At 39.6% G+C, this 15,022-nt stretch overlaps 1 non-coding gene across 1 annotated transcript; it reads right to left on the reverse strand.

Moving 5' to 3' along the window:
• Positions 1-11,264: 11,264 nt before the first annotated feature.
• On the reverse strand, positions 11,265-11,428 carry LOC132993830 (U1 spliceosomal RNA). Its single transcript, XR_009676525.1, has one exon. It is a non-coding gene; the product is annotated as a U1 spliceosomal RNA (small nuclear RNA).
• Positions 11,429-15,022: the final 3,594 nt, after the last annotated feature.

The raw sequence follows: 15,022 nt of genomic DNA on the forward strand, positions 1-15,022 counted from the left end.
GGATGGATGGATGGATGGATTGGTGGATGATGGATGGATGGATGGATGGATGGATGGATGGATGGATGGATTGGTGGATGGATGGATGGATTGGTGGATGGATGGATGGATGGATGGATTGGTGGATGGATGGATGGATGGATGGATGGATGGATGGGTGATAATAATTGATAATGATTGATAATGATTGCATACAACAATGTGCCTAGGGAAAATAACAGGCTTACAAGACACCATTATTATTACAAAGAGATAATAATACTAAAGCAATAAACCATCCTGACGTTTCTTCCAGGCTTTGGAGATAAAAGTGGTCAACTTATGAACATTCAATCCTCTCATCATCAGTTCTCCAAAATATTTCTGGATTTTAAACATTAGTTTATGAAAGGTGTTGTTAAGTCATCAAAAAAGTGACAATACAATGTCAGTGGAAAACAACACCTGAGTGAAGTTGACACTGATTACAGAGCTCTTCTCTGATTGGCCCAAGAGGACAGGTAACAGTGTATAAAAGGTGTGTGAGGTCGGCAGACTGGTTGATTTGTTGTCACTTTAGAGGAGAAGGATGTGAGGAGAGCTGATGTTTGACTAACTTCTGTTCATGTTTGAAGAGGATAATGGCTTGAATGAATTGTTATTTTTTAGTGTGTGTGGTGAGCCTGAATAAACATTTCTTTCTTCAACCTGGCAGTCCGTCCTTCCTCCACTCACTCTGCCTGCCGTCCAGAAGATTACCCTCTCGTGCTTCCTACAGTTGGGAAGAGAAAAACAACTTCACAGTCTTCATTTGAAGTGTATCCACATGACTTTGAGGTCGGGGTCAGTGCCTGTCAGCAGGTCGTGTTTCCAAATGTCTTATGATTTATAAGGGTGGACTCGAATGAAAACAACATTGCTCATTGCCTCGAGGTTAACCACAGTCAGAATTGAAATTTTCAGCATGACCCATATTAACCCGCTTTCATCACAACATTTCTATGGTTATTAATCATTGACTAGATGAAAAACATCTTCTTAAACTGATACTGTGAGAAGATACAGAGCCAGGCTGGGACTGGAGGTACAATTATTACTGCTGTAAATGAATAAAGCTTTAGTGATAGGCCTGTTAGAAGTAATAAATAACCTATCTACAGATATCATGATATCCAGATACAGTGCTGTCCACATATCTGGAGGGTAATAATGATCAATAACCACATATATTATGAAACATACAGAGGGTTTTTTTCCCCATCTTATTTTGTCTTCCACATTAGTTCAGCTGATGTGTTTGCCTTATGCGTGTCTCTCTCCGCCCCCCTCATTGGACCTCTGCTCTCACATCGGAGCCAATGAGGGATCAACATTCACTTCCTGCCTCCAGTGTCCCATGTGGATTATTTTTCCTCCCGCCTCCTCCCCTAGCTGTGTCTCCCAGTGACACACTTTGAGTTGAACCTCTTTAACCTCCCTAAAAAAATCAGTGACTCACTTCTCTAACCTCCGTGTTTGTATGCATTTCTGGACTTGTTGTTTACGTCTTAATGAGCTATATTAACTGTGCGGGATGAGACGGAGAACAAATGTCTTTCCATACTTTACTTATTTGCTTTTTTTGTTTTTTCGTTTTTTACTCCCTGTAATTTAACACAAATGTCTCAACTGTCCACTCATTGATTTTCATATGTGCACTGATACTTTAGTTTGAATAGACTTCAGAGAATTATAGAAACATTTTTATTTTTGTCATTGCATGCTTCCCTTACTGTAATCAGGTGACAGGACAGGCTTCTGCATTAAGCATGTGCATCAACACACTGCAATGCAAAGAGAGAGAGGATATCATGAAACAGCTGTGAAACCACACATGTGCTGAGTCTGTGAAAGAACAGACCTGTGTCTATACCTGCATGTTTGATCTGCTGAGGGTCGGTACATGACATGCGAGCGCCCCGCTGCTCATCTGGGTTTTTGTCTTCGCCGTGACGTCAGAGCACCTGAGGCTGTATGCAAAACATGAGACGCTGCTCACAGGAGACCAGGATGTTTGCCAGCAGAGAAGGGCATCACCTACCTGACAAACACAGAAGACCATACAGCAAGGACGTTATCAAAACTAACACTGATAACACTGAAGAGAAAGTGAACTTGAAACATGTTATATTGAAGCATTTAAGCTGTTTTATTTTTGGTCTGATTTTATTTATTTCACTGGCGGCTTTGTATTCGAGAAGTTCATCATATGTCTCAAACCAAATGTCCACACAAGCACTTTCCATGCCAGTTACAAGAAATAGCCAAATTGGACCTCATAAATAACATGTATTAAAACTTTTTTTTAAAGATTTTTGGGGGGATTTTTATGCCTTTAACTATAGATAGCACAGTGGATAGAGTCAGAAATCAGAGAGAGAGAGAGTGAGGTATGACATGTGGGAGGGGAGTAACAGGTCGGATTCAAGTTAGATAAATAAAACAGTTTTTCCCAGTGAACTTAACGCTTTTGTATTATTTCATGAAAATTGCAATAGCACTGGATGCTAAATTGAAGCATCTTTTCTACTGAGAAAATGATACTAATAATGCTATCAGGATAAATGTCCTTGAAAAAAAAGCCTTCATTTAAAATGATGACATTTGATAAATTCAAGCACAATTTCAAATTCATCAACTGAATAATCCGTATTCTTCTCGAGACCTGAAGATCTAGCCTACTCATATTTTGTCTGGAGGAATTTGTTTTTAGACATTTTTTTTTTAAGACTTCACATTTTGACTTATTTTAGCAATCTTGTTACCAAAAAGGATTTTGTTCTGTTGGCATAAAAATATCAAATTTTAAGTAATACCTTCCCAATTTAATATTTTCTTCCTTTTTTTGAGGGCGGTGTACAGTGACCAGACAAAAACAATGAAGAGGTCAAAGAGCAGCTTCCCCCACGAGACTCATGTACGTCATCCTGAAACCAAAACATATGTTTATGTACACAACGACGAGGTCAAAGCCATGCATGCAGTGTACCTGTCCTTCAGCTGCTCACTAAACACAAAACATGTTTAATGGTCCGGCCACACATCACTTGTGATCAATACATTTTTTTATAAAATCTCCTTCCTACCTTTAGCCCAGCAGCTTGGTGAATTTAGACTCAGTGCTTTGAGCTCAATGCAAACATTCTGGTATTAAGGGATATAATGTCATCTTTATTTAAATGTGTTAATATAAATTATGCCCATCATATGATGAATCCCCAACCTCTTACATCGTCTTACATCTTCTTACATTGTGAAGACAAACAGATTCATAGTTTGAACACTTACATAGCCCCTTATTAAAGCTCCAGTGTTGAACTTTCAGGTTGTGTTGATTTGGACAAAGCTGGATTTGTCTCTCTCAGATACTTATGAATACTCATCCATCTTTAGTCTAAATGTCTAACATGAAACCCACAATGAATCCTTGGAAGTGGACTTTTTTTTTTAAAAGGGTGTTTCAGTAGCGAGCTGCCCACACAACGCAGCAGGGGTGACCATGACCAAATATACATATTTTCTTTCTAATGGTTTCCATTGCTTTTGTAGGTCATACAGAGAATTCTAAAACTCCTACAGAAGCTTTAAATTGTTTAATCATATAAAAAATAGGTAACAGTTCTTTCCTTTGTAATGTTGCAAGTTACCAGTGAGATGTCGAGAGAGAAGAACATTCCATCATAAAAGGGATGAAGGGTATGCAGGTGCACCCGGCTTTATCGATGCTTCAATGCAGAGGTGATCAGCGCCCCACATTCAAAGCTTTACAGAGTTTTTTTTGTAAAGATCCAATGTGGACAAAATGCCAAACTTGAGGACACCACAACAGTAATGTACAAACCAATGACAGACATCACAATGTCTACGTCCACTTTTTATTCACAGTTTATACCGCAGACCTGTGGAGGCTGTAGAAAGGAGACAACACTAAACAGTACAAGCTTTTTAGAAGATCAGAAGCTATTTAGAAGCGAGCATTGACAGGGGGCGCAGCCAAGGGGCTGGCCTAGAAATCTGATTGGTCACCCAAGTGTCCGCCCCAAAATCCTGAACCATGATTGGCTATCTGGCTTGTCAGAGGCGGGGCTATTGTTAAAACGTTTTTGGGTGGATTTGTATTGCGAGCCAGCTGCGTGTGTGTGTTGTACCTGCCCATTAAAGTCTGGCTCTGCCGCTGAGATTTGGATATGAATTAAACCAATTTACAATCAGTAAAATACATTTGGTACCATGTTGGAACGTTTCTTGGAAGATATGCCCACAAAGTGTTGAATCTTGTTAAATGTTATTTAGTGCCTGTAGCATGGCTCAAAATTCTCTGAAAACAAGACACACTTCATTAACAAGGATACACAAATCCATACTTTGGATGTTCTTGCAGCACAAAGTAACCACTTCACACGCCACACTTTAGACGTCACTGCAGAACAGACACGTGTTTGTGACCCACAACAGAATGTAAATCAGAATAGATAACAGAGGATAGATATTGACCTTGACTTAACCGGTTGAGAAACAGCCATTAAATTTCGACATCTTTCTGGGTTAATTCAGCTCAAACGGTGGCCTGTTTGCTCACTCACTGATAACCCGACAACTTCAGAGATTGAGAGTCACTTAAGGGGCCTTTCAGCAATGAGGAATCAAAATGCCTTCAGTCTAATCCTGTGTGTGTAGTGTGTCTGTCTGGGTTCATCCAAGTGAATCTGAGAGTGTGGTAACATGTCTGTGTTTGACTCACTATGAGGAGACAATAGATTACAGGTCAGTGATTATTACATAAGGCCACAATTAGACATGCAGCTACACAGAAGTGTCTCACAGCTGCATACGTTAACCATTAAATGTAGTGTTTGTTTCTACCAACCTGACTGTCATTATCTGTTATCATCCGTCCTGAGTTCTCAGAAGTGGGTGCTTTCTTGTTGATAGTCAATACCGCTGAGTCCACACTACACACGTTGTTCTGGCTGCCTGAGATGTGTTCAGTGACTAGTAATGTTTTTATTTTACTATTTGAAAAGAGAGAACTTAAGTTGAGTAACTATGAAGAGTTAAAGCTCTTATGTCAGCAGGGTGGACTCCTGAAGCGGTCTCTAGTCTGGACTTGTTATCAACTTGTCATTTGTCAGTTGAATCAGATTTGATGGGTCACTTTTCTATAGCATGAAATGTATGTTTTACTAGTAACACAGGAGTTTACATGAACACTGGCTGTGAAGGAGACATAGAGGGGGAGCAACTCAAACCCAGTGAAGGATTTTATAGTTTTGCAAAAAAAATGTCCAGACATTTTTCAGGCTGAGCTGCATGTGTGAACGCAAACGACCCAGACTTTTTACTACCACCACCACGCTAGTAAAACGTCTGTGTGAAGTGGGGTGAGCCAATATGTGAACTCAGCAGGAAATATTCAGGTGGGGGGTGATGATGTTTACATCACACGAAGCAGCTTCATTATCTTTCCTGCCCACCAGTTTGTTCTACCACTCATTCATCAACACTGTGAATACGTCTAAAATGTGCAGCAATTATTGGAGTGTCTGACTCTGTTACCCAGCCTTCATTCTCACATCTTAAATTATAATTTTATGTCATGTCCTGCCCCCTCAGACTAGGCACTGGTGGTGCAGTGGTTAGTGTGCATGCCCCATGTACGGAGGCTGTATCCTCCAAGCGGGCGGCCCAGGTTCAAATCCCACCTGTGGTTCCTTTTCTGCATGTCATTCCCCAATCTCTCTCTCTCCCTGATTTCCAACTTTATCCACTGTCCTATCTCTCCATTAAATGCTCAAAAATAAAAAAATTTCACAGCATGACAACATTTTATTTTTATTTTTTTCTATTCCACCCTTGCTGATTTTCTCCCTGACTTATTGCTGTTTTTTTAAATATCGTTCTAAAGTGTCTCTTTGTCTCTAAAAAAAAAAAAAAAAAAAAAAGCAAGGTCTCCTGAGGTAAGACATGACGTAATAAAAATGACACGGTACGTAGCTGACGAAGCAACAGAGTCCGCTATACGGCGCTATAATGACAATATTTGACTTTATATCAAAGTTACATGTAGTCCAACAGAATGACAACATCAACCAAAGAGTGGAGAAGAACATACTGGTGATGAGAAAATGTAATGCAGCTGTTTGATTACGTTCAAGGAGATAATCGCGTGCATACACTCTATGCACCGTGCAGCCGTATACAAACAGCACCCCCCACCCTCTTTTTGCTTGATGTGAATTCTCCGGAGAATATCCTGCTGCTTTTTTACATCAGCTCATTCAGACTACTGAAAGAATACTAGAGGCCCAGGTCTGAGCCCTATCAGTTGTAATGGGGTAGTGGGATTCTTCAATGACAAACAAAACATATAGAAGGGCAAAGAAAACTCCACTGTGTAAGAGCTCCATGTAGGCGTACGCACCATAAAGTCACTTCATGCTGTTTGTAATCAACAAACAGTGTTGTAAAAAGTGGAGATAATTAAGATCCCATCCCCGCCCTGGTTACCAGAAACAATCTGAAACCCAAATGATTGATTAAAAGTTTTTATTAGTGAGACTTTATTGTTATATAAGATGCTTTTTATTGGCTCTGCTGGAAAAAAGACACGGCTAATAGTTAACAGAAGATACAGCCTTTGAGTCATAATACTTTCAACTTTAAGATTACATTTGCACCAAAGCAACAATTTCTCTCCCCTCAACCGAACACACGTCAGGCAAACTCTTCCATGAAGTAACGCTCTCACAGGACAGTTTATTCTTCAACAGTCGACCCATTAAAAGGGAAAGTCGGCGTGTTTGAAACTGATAAAAAAAAGACAACGTACATTGCGACGTGTTCCTCAGGTTTGAGAACGTTCATGTGACAGAGTGAAGGACATCTGTAAGGATGCCTATATGACGAACACACCAACTGTTCTTTAAGATGGTAAACTTGTGACTGTTGTCATATGAGGCCGTAACAACTTATGGTGAAGGTCTCCGTTGAATGAAGCTTTGTATCGGCTCGTTGTAACCTATACAAAGCCCTTGTGTTTGCTTGGATGTAAATGTTTTTTATCCTACAACAAGGTTTTGATTCAGAAGCTTAACTTGACCCATGCAGAAGAATATAATCCTTCATTCAATGAGATCTAAATTTAAACGGCAGAAACGGAGCTGTTTATTTCCTGAGTAATTGGTGATGTAATCTACGGTTGGATGATAAACATGATGTCATCCGCCGATGCGATAACATTTGCTGATAAGGAAAGTCAACTTTGATCTCTGGGCTGACATGAGGGCTGTTTTGATTCTGCGAGCTTGTTTTTTGGGACTTCCCTCCGGTACACTGTAAAACGCTAATCTCTGTTTGGTGAACAGTTATTCTGGTGAAGTCAATGTAGCATTAGGCTGAGCTTGGGTCGGACCCCCCAACCAATCACATGCTTCCGCTCATCCCCTAGAATTTCCTCTTTGGCTTATATGTCCTCTCTGCAGCTCAGACCGGCCCATTGCACGAGTCGAGAACAGCAACATAGAAAAACAACTGTGGCGTTTACACAGCAGCTCTGCTCAACCTTTTTTTTTTTAAACCGTCAACAGTCAGACTTTTGGAGGGGAAGTTCAACAGTTGGGCGATGAATCCATGCACCTGTTTTCAGAATAACTAACAAAAAGACCATATTGACCTTATCTTTATCCATTTATTTTGAAAATTCATAATCTGTCCATTGCATATTGATGCAGGACATGGGACAGGCTGATGCTCTGATCCATCTATTTTCCTGAACACACCAACACACAACCACCCACACACAGGCTAAGTAGTCGTCCCTATGGAAAGATGATGATCTCATTGTGTTAAATCAGATCAGTGGTGTGCTCCTATAAAACAGGTTAAGCAGCATTTATTTTAAGTCGAATCTTAGACTACTGGAGGTCCTGAATATCCATAGCTCACTCCCCTGACTCCTCTGCGGTCTACTAATCATATCTTTGTTTTCAGTGTGATACCAGACATCTGGTCTACAAAGAACAAAAGCAACACATGTTAAACCCAATGAGCAGCACTGGGAGAGTCTAATAGAGTTTGTCTGGATCTCTTTAGAATGTTTCTGCACACAAAGGGTAGTACAAAAAAAGGTATTGTCTCCAAATCTGAATGCATCACAATCCTTTTCACAAGGTGCACTCCTGAACATTTCCAGAACATTTCAGGCTGTTCCTGACTTTCCTGTTCACACAGGCACCTCAATGTGGGAGAATTCAGCCCTACTCAGACTGCCTGTTCAAGTTCTGATATTTTCCCCAATGTGACGTCGTGCCTTCAACGTGAATGTCACAGAGGCGTAATGAGGAGATGTGAACCACACTTCTGTGCCACTATAGAAGGTGGTAGCAGAAGCATTAGGATAGAACAGGATAATACTTTATTGATCCCCAGAGGGGAAATTCAGGCATTGCAGCAGCACAGACAAGTAAGAAGGTCATACAAAATACAAATTAAACAGAATAGATTAGATAAGAAAAATAAAAATAGGGGGTATATACAATTACAAAATGGATGATAAAGTTAACTATGCAGGGAATGGCAAGATAAAGTGACAAGTGATGATTAAAGTGATTGGTAAGATTACTTGGGGAAGACAGATTCACCAGCGCAAGCAGGGCATTGCGGAATTAATACGAAAGAACAAATATGCAATGACGGCGGAGCTTTGCTTGTGGAATTGCAATCTGAAAATCCCTGATTAGGTAATAATCGGGGGATTGTTTCAGGAGGCATATATGATGTCAACAGGACAGCACAGAAATTTGAAATGAAGCAAAAGAGTCCGGCTCTACAATGACAGTTTGTGCTAAAAAGATGAGTCAATCAGCATCATTACATACACAAAGATCCCGCTGGCCACACCACACCTGCTGCGTTCTCACATCAGCTAACCCTGACTTCTTGCTGAAATGTTACCTTAGTGCTGGCAGGAAAAAGACTGCAGCTCACCCCGACACCTTTTTTGGAAATCTTCAGGAGTTTTGTGCGAATGTGTGAACACAGCTACAGTCTGAAACTGAATATTGCTTTGTACCATTAGAAGGTGTGGGACCTCCTCGTTGATATGTCGTTGAAACTGAACCCAAATTGTCCTCATTGTCAGGATAAATTCCCACAGTGCATGGCAGAGGGATTATGTTGCATGGCTTCACAGAAAGTACAGTTTAGACAACAACTTGAGCGTTTGCTATGGAGGACCAAGTATAAATGAATGAATCAATGCAAAGAAGAAAAATGGTTTCACTATTCCTGCAGCATAAAATGATTAATTCTGACAAACTGCATGCTCCAAAGGTAGTGTGCAGAAGACTTGTAAAGACAAAGGAACATGGAAATGAAAGACACTCTCAAATTCACTAGTGGGATCTTTCACAAGAATCAGAATTTGCATTGTGAACAAACAGGTTCTGCAGTTCAGACCTTCTGCAGTACATTAAGTCACACTCTCCAATCTGTGCAGCACCTTGCCTTCTGGCTATCGTTTGCATTTGACTCAATGTACTGTATGTGTTGAAAGTAATATTATCTAAATATTATCTCTCCCTCTAGCATTTACTAAAAAACGCCAGTTCAGCTTATCACACAAGCTTTGAAGTTGTAATTATTAGCTTTTCCGCTGGAGTCCAATAAAACAGAACAAATACCAACTTCTACTTATGTAACCTAATTTTAAATAAGATGCTTCAACCCCCTGAGGCGATAAATATAGGGAACTATAATTTACCCTAATGAAAACGTGTACTTTAATAAACTCGGGCCGTCAATCCAAATGTCTTGAAAATGTAATTAGTAAGAAAGACAGAGAACTTCTTACGAGTGCCCGCTCAAAGAACCACTTACCGACCAGAAGCAAAATCAGCCGGCTGATTGTGCAGGTTTCCTTCCCATGAGGAGCTCGGAAAGAATTAAACACAACACAGGCATAAAACAATGGGACAAAGCAGAGGCCCTTTTCACAGGCGTCAAAATCGCTGCACACACCTACACACGCTATAAATAATTATTCTATAAAGGGATAGCATTCATAATTAGTAACAAACAGGAAGCTCAACGTATAAACGTAAGTGATCCTGAGAAAACTGGCAGTAGCCTTACAATCAGGGGATTCTTGTTTTCCTTGAATTCACTACAGCAAATTTTTCCGTTATCAAAATCATAATGAGTTTGATACATTTTTAAACTTCAAGATTGGATTTTAGATTAGTCCAGCTACTGAACAGCAAAAAGCCTCCCAATGTGAGGGCCACAGGTTTTGTTTTTTAAAATATAGTTGAAAACATAGTAAGGCTTTGTAGATCAGAATCAAAAGGCTCGCTAAAGAAACCCTTTAATAAAAGGAAATCAAATATTTTGATTTCTTCGTTCTACTTTATTTGGTTTTTTTCAGAATCAAGCCTGTAACGTGGTTCATTTCTTTGGAAAAGCTTTCTGCATTTAGCTCAGGTCATCAAATGGTTAAACAACAGTCCGCTTGTTTGCAAAAACTTTGCATACGTTTTTTTTCATAGTTTACAAAAAAAATTGGAAAATAGTAAAAGCTGTAGATTTAAAAAAAAACAACAACAACATGTTACTGAACATTTTCTATTTTAGGAATATTGTTCAGCTCTTGTTAACATGAAAAAGAAAAATAAGATAATGTGCCAATCTTAATCAAGGCCTCGGGCCAAAATCTTCTGATTCTTCATTTGAAGTCACGGGCCGCAAAAAATCCCCTCAAGGGCCGCAAATGGCCCTCGGGCCGCACTTTGGACACCCCTGATGTAGGGTGTGCGTAGTCAGGGTTTGTGACAGTGTTTGTATTTGAGCCGTGCAAATGAGACAATTGAAATACACTTAGATCTGATTTCCACTTGCTGGAGTTTTCAAATGAATCTTTATTGACAATTGTCGATCCTCCGCCCCGGTTTAACACGTAGGATGCGCTTACAGCACACAGAGCGGTCATGCCTTTGATTACATTTTCCACAAAAGATTCAGAGTCAGAGATATGATTGACAAAAAGACAGCAGGAAGATTTTTTTTGTCGTTGTTGATGAAGAACGCAGTCTACACATGGACGGGACAAAATCAGAGAGAGAGATTAAATGTACCGCTCTGTCAACAGGGGTCGCCAAAATCAACAGAAAACAACAGTTCCTAAATAGAATAGAATAGAATAGAATTACTTTATTGATCCCAAACTGGGAAATTGTGGGAAAAAAAAAAATCAGGAGAGAGGGCGAACACAATCCCCCACTACCACAGATTATGCAGTCGAGATTCCCACATTTGGGGAATTCGCATAGGTCAGCCCCGCCAGAGTGCAATGGCCAGGCCTCGCCATGGATGAACCACCTTCTTGATCATGGTATCTCCCCTGCCAGGTAAGTATGAATAAGTATAAGTATAAGTAATAAGTATAAAAAATACCTTAAAGGCTTTCTATGTGATTTTTCACACTTAAATATAATATAAATCAAGTATATCCTCTGAAAATAACTCTGTGAATCATGACTGTCTACAATGGGTGTAGCACCCGAGTCCCACTGTCTGTGATGTTTTCAGAGTTTTCAGAGTCCTATCTTCAGTTTGTTTACATCGTCGGGACGGCCGGCTGACTCCTCCCCTCATGTATAAAAGTTGTTTAATTGAGGGACTAGAAAAAAGAAGAATAACATTTCGGGTAAATTTACATGCAGTGTGAAGATACGAGCATAATAAAGATCGCTAGCATTAGCATGCTAACACAACAATGCAGCGCGAGCTGTTTTGGTTTCATGCTGGTGCTCAAGGGCGACATCTACTGGATTAAAAAGTCGCATATAAAGATTTTAAAGATAGCTCAGGTTAGGATTTTTTGTTTTACCACATTATACAAAACATTCAAGAAGGCAGAGCATGCTTTAACACCAACAAAAAATGGAAAATGTCTGTTAAAGTAAAATGTCCTACAAAGACGTCTGGTGTAAGGCACAAATGACCTGATTTAGAAAGAGCCTGTTTAGCAAACTTGGCAGTCTTAATATCTTCTGGATTTGGATTTGAAAAGAGTCCAGGAGTCTGATTTCATTTCTAAAACCTCCTTGAGATTTCCAAGATCCTGTCCCACTTTTAGGTCACTTTAAATGAATCGTGTGTTGATGCATCCACGGTGGGTACTGCGCTGTCTGATGTGGCTCTTCCGGTTGTCTTATCTGGCTGTCCTGAAACTCCCAGAAGTCCCACGATGTATCCTAAGAGGGTTTTCATCAGACCACCAGGGCGACCTTCACTTGCTTCTAAAGTTCAGTTTGTGTAATCTATGAACATCTGCGGATGTTTGGCTTTAGACAGCCCGGAGGGACCAATTGGCCAACATTTAGTAAAGATAAGCTTTTAGATTCATGCGCAAACAATGTTCACAGAATCAGGGGGGCTGAGTTGTTACATTTCAGTATTTAGCAAAATGTGAAACACAAACTGTGTACTCCTTAAGATGGTTGCATGACTGATTCACATTACAAAAACTCCCACACTGAGTCATTGCTTCAGAAACTGTATGAAAATGAAAATATGATAAATGAGTTACAGAAGAGTGGAGGACATAATGATTTCCTGCTTGCACTTTGTTTAGACTGACATGTTGTGACTTTTCCAATATAACAGAGATATTATGCTTCCATGTACAGAGGCGGATGAGTGTTATGCAATACTTGGATTATGTCAGGACCTTGTTTGACTGTGAACTGTCAAACTGTTCATCTCTGATCTTTATCGCTACAACAAGGACATCTGCAGATCTGCATGCCTGTGCTTCTGAAACCAGCACACAGCTGAGTCAGCTGTTTGGAGAAGTGCACACTCATGCCTATCTCTACAGGAGATATATGCATACTGGTAGTATGTTTTTATGAAACACATTTTGAGATGGAAAATGCATTTGCTTTCATTCCTTCTACTATATCTGCTGTTGAGCCGAGTGTCTGGATATTTGAGTCAGACCTTTGTCTAAACTGCTTGTTTGTGAGTCCTATCTGCAACTATTTAGACACCAGGGAATCAATGTGGTCTGTAATGAACGGTTTGTTTGAGAACAAATATAATGGATTGTTGTAAAACATTTTGGGGGGTCATTTTGTCTTGGATTTTTGAAATTGAGAGGAGAGTAAGGAGATGCATTGAGGACTGAATCATCTGTATTTTGGGTGCATGCTTTACCTGCTGAGCTAAATGTTGCCCCTATTTAAGATCCATTAATATATCTTATAGTACTTTCAAAACTCCTGAAAAACGCCTAAAGTTTTCCGGGTTGAGCTACATGTGTGAATGCAAACAGCAGAATTTATGCTCGGTCAGATATTATCAGGAGAAATCACCTCGAGCAATTGGGAGGAGGGAGTGCATTTATTCCCTGTGATCATTGCACTCGACCAGTTTTTTTTTGTGTTTGTGATTCAGGTTTAACATTACAGCTTGTTGGCGAGTCAGAATCACCATCACTTCATTTATTCACGAGTCAGATCCACTTTTAAGGGCTTGTTTGTGAGCTGGATCCACCATTAAGATAGGATAAGATAAGATAAATTCAAGTGCTGCAGCAGTAAAAGATAACAAGAAGAACATGCATATGAGTATTAATACATTTAGAATATACAGGAATAAAAATAAAAATAAAAATACTACGTATTTACAACTATTATAAGCAGGATGTCTGTCTGTGATTAAGAAGACAGACTAACACCCACTGCTGTTGTAAAGTCTGATAGCAGTACCTGCTTGAACTTACGCTGAGCTCCATGTCTTGGTTTTCAGCCAAGCTCAGCTAAGTTAAGATAACAGCTAAACTGTTGCATGCAGGGAGTAAGACTGGCATCAATTTTCTCATATTGCTGTAATCAGAAATATTTGTCTTATTGCTCTTTGCTATAAATCATCAGCAGAAGACTGTTTGAAGAAAGATGACTGATGCATTGTTTGATGATGTAATCAGTCTTTTTCTGCACATATTGTTATCTCATATAGACATGTTTGCACAAGTCACATGAATGCAGTTTAAAAGCTCGTGCTGTATAGACGCAACAACAAAAATGTAAAATAAAAAGTGCATGTCAAATTCATGCTCAAGGCTGAGAAAAAAATGAATAAATAAATAACTGTAAATGGCTTCACAATAAAACACTGGGTTTAAAAAGTCCATTATCAGTGTCATTCCAAATGTATGTGATTAAAACTTTTTGACATGGTTCTTTCTTAAAGTCTGCAGACATGCAAGGAGGATCCTGAACACATAATGAAAGTACTCTGCGTCTTACATAAAATATTACAGTAAGTTAAACTGTTGACATGTTAATGCAGGCTATGACTGTGAATACAAATACAATGTCAAGAGTGTTCTTTGTGTGTGTGTGTGTGTGTGTGTGTGTGTGTGTGTGTGTGTGTGTGTGTGTGTGTGTGTGCGCGTGTGTGTGTGTGTGTGATATCCAACACTATCTAACTTACTTTTCAGAGTATTCTACATTTTTCAGTCCATTCTTTTTTTTTTGTTGTTGTTATAAAAACATGTTAACACTTGTGCTTCCAAAACCTGCACCGTGCTGTAACTCTACACTGAAGATCATTTTTCACATTGCAAAAAAAAACAACTTTCATAGACTTTAAATTTTTGAACATTACTAAAGCAGGGACTTGCCTTGGGCTGGATGTTTTGGCATAAAGAAAAAAGGGATAATTTGTTACGACAGGAAGCTATTCTTGACATATTTTTAAAAGCAGGAGGCCATGGCTACAGAGATGTGTCTAAATGAGCTGTTTGAGTTTATTCTTAACTTGCACTAGCTGCAGAGTAAAACACAATAGACACACAGAAAAAAACCAGCCCGGGGCGTGGAGGTGTACGCACCAGTGATCATGATGCAATGCCTTGTTGTCTTGCATGCCATGAATTCTCACACAGTCAGCCGCTTACACTGCTGGACCACAAACATGCTGAGGTCTTGTGACAGCAGTC

The sequence above is a fragment of the Labrus mixtus genome, chromosome 18 (genome assembly GCF_963584025.1).
Source record: "Labrus mixtus chromosome 18, fLabMix1.1, whole genome shotgun sequence".
NCBI classification, from domain to species: Eukaryota; Metazoa; Chordata; class Actinopteri; order Labriformes; family Labridae; genus Labrus; species Labrus mixtus.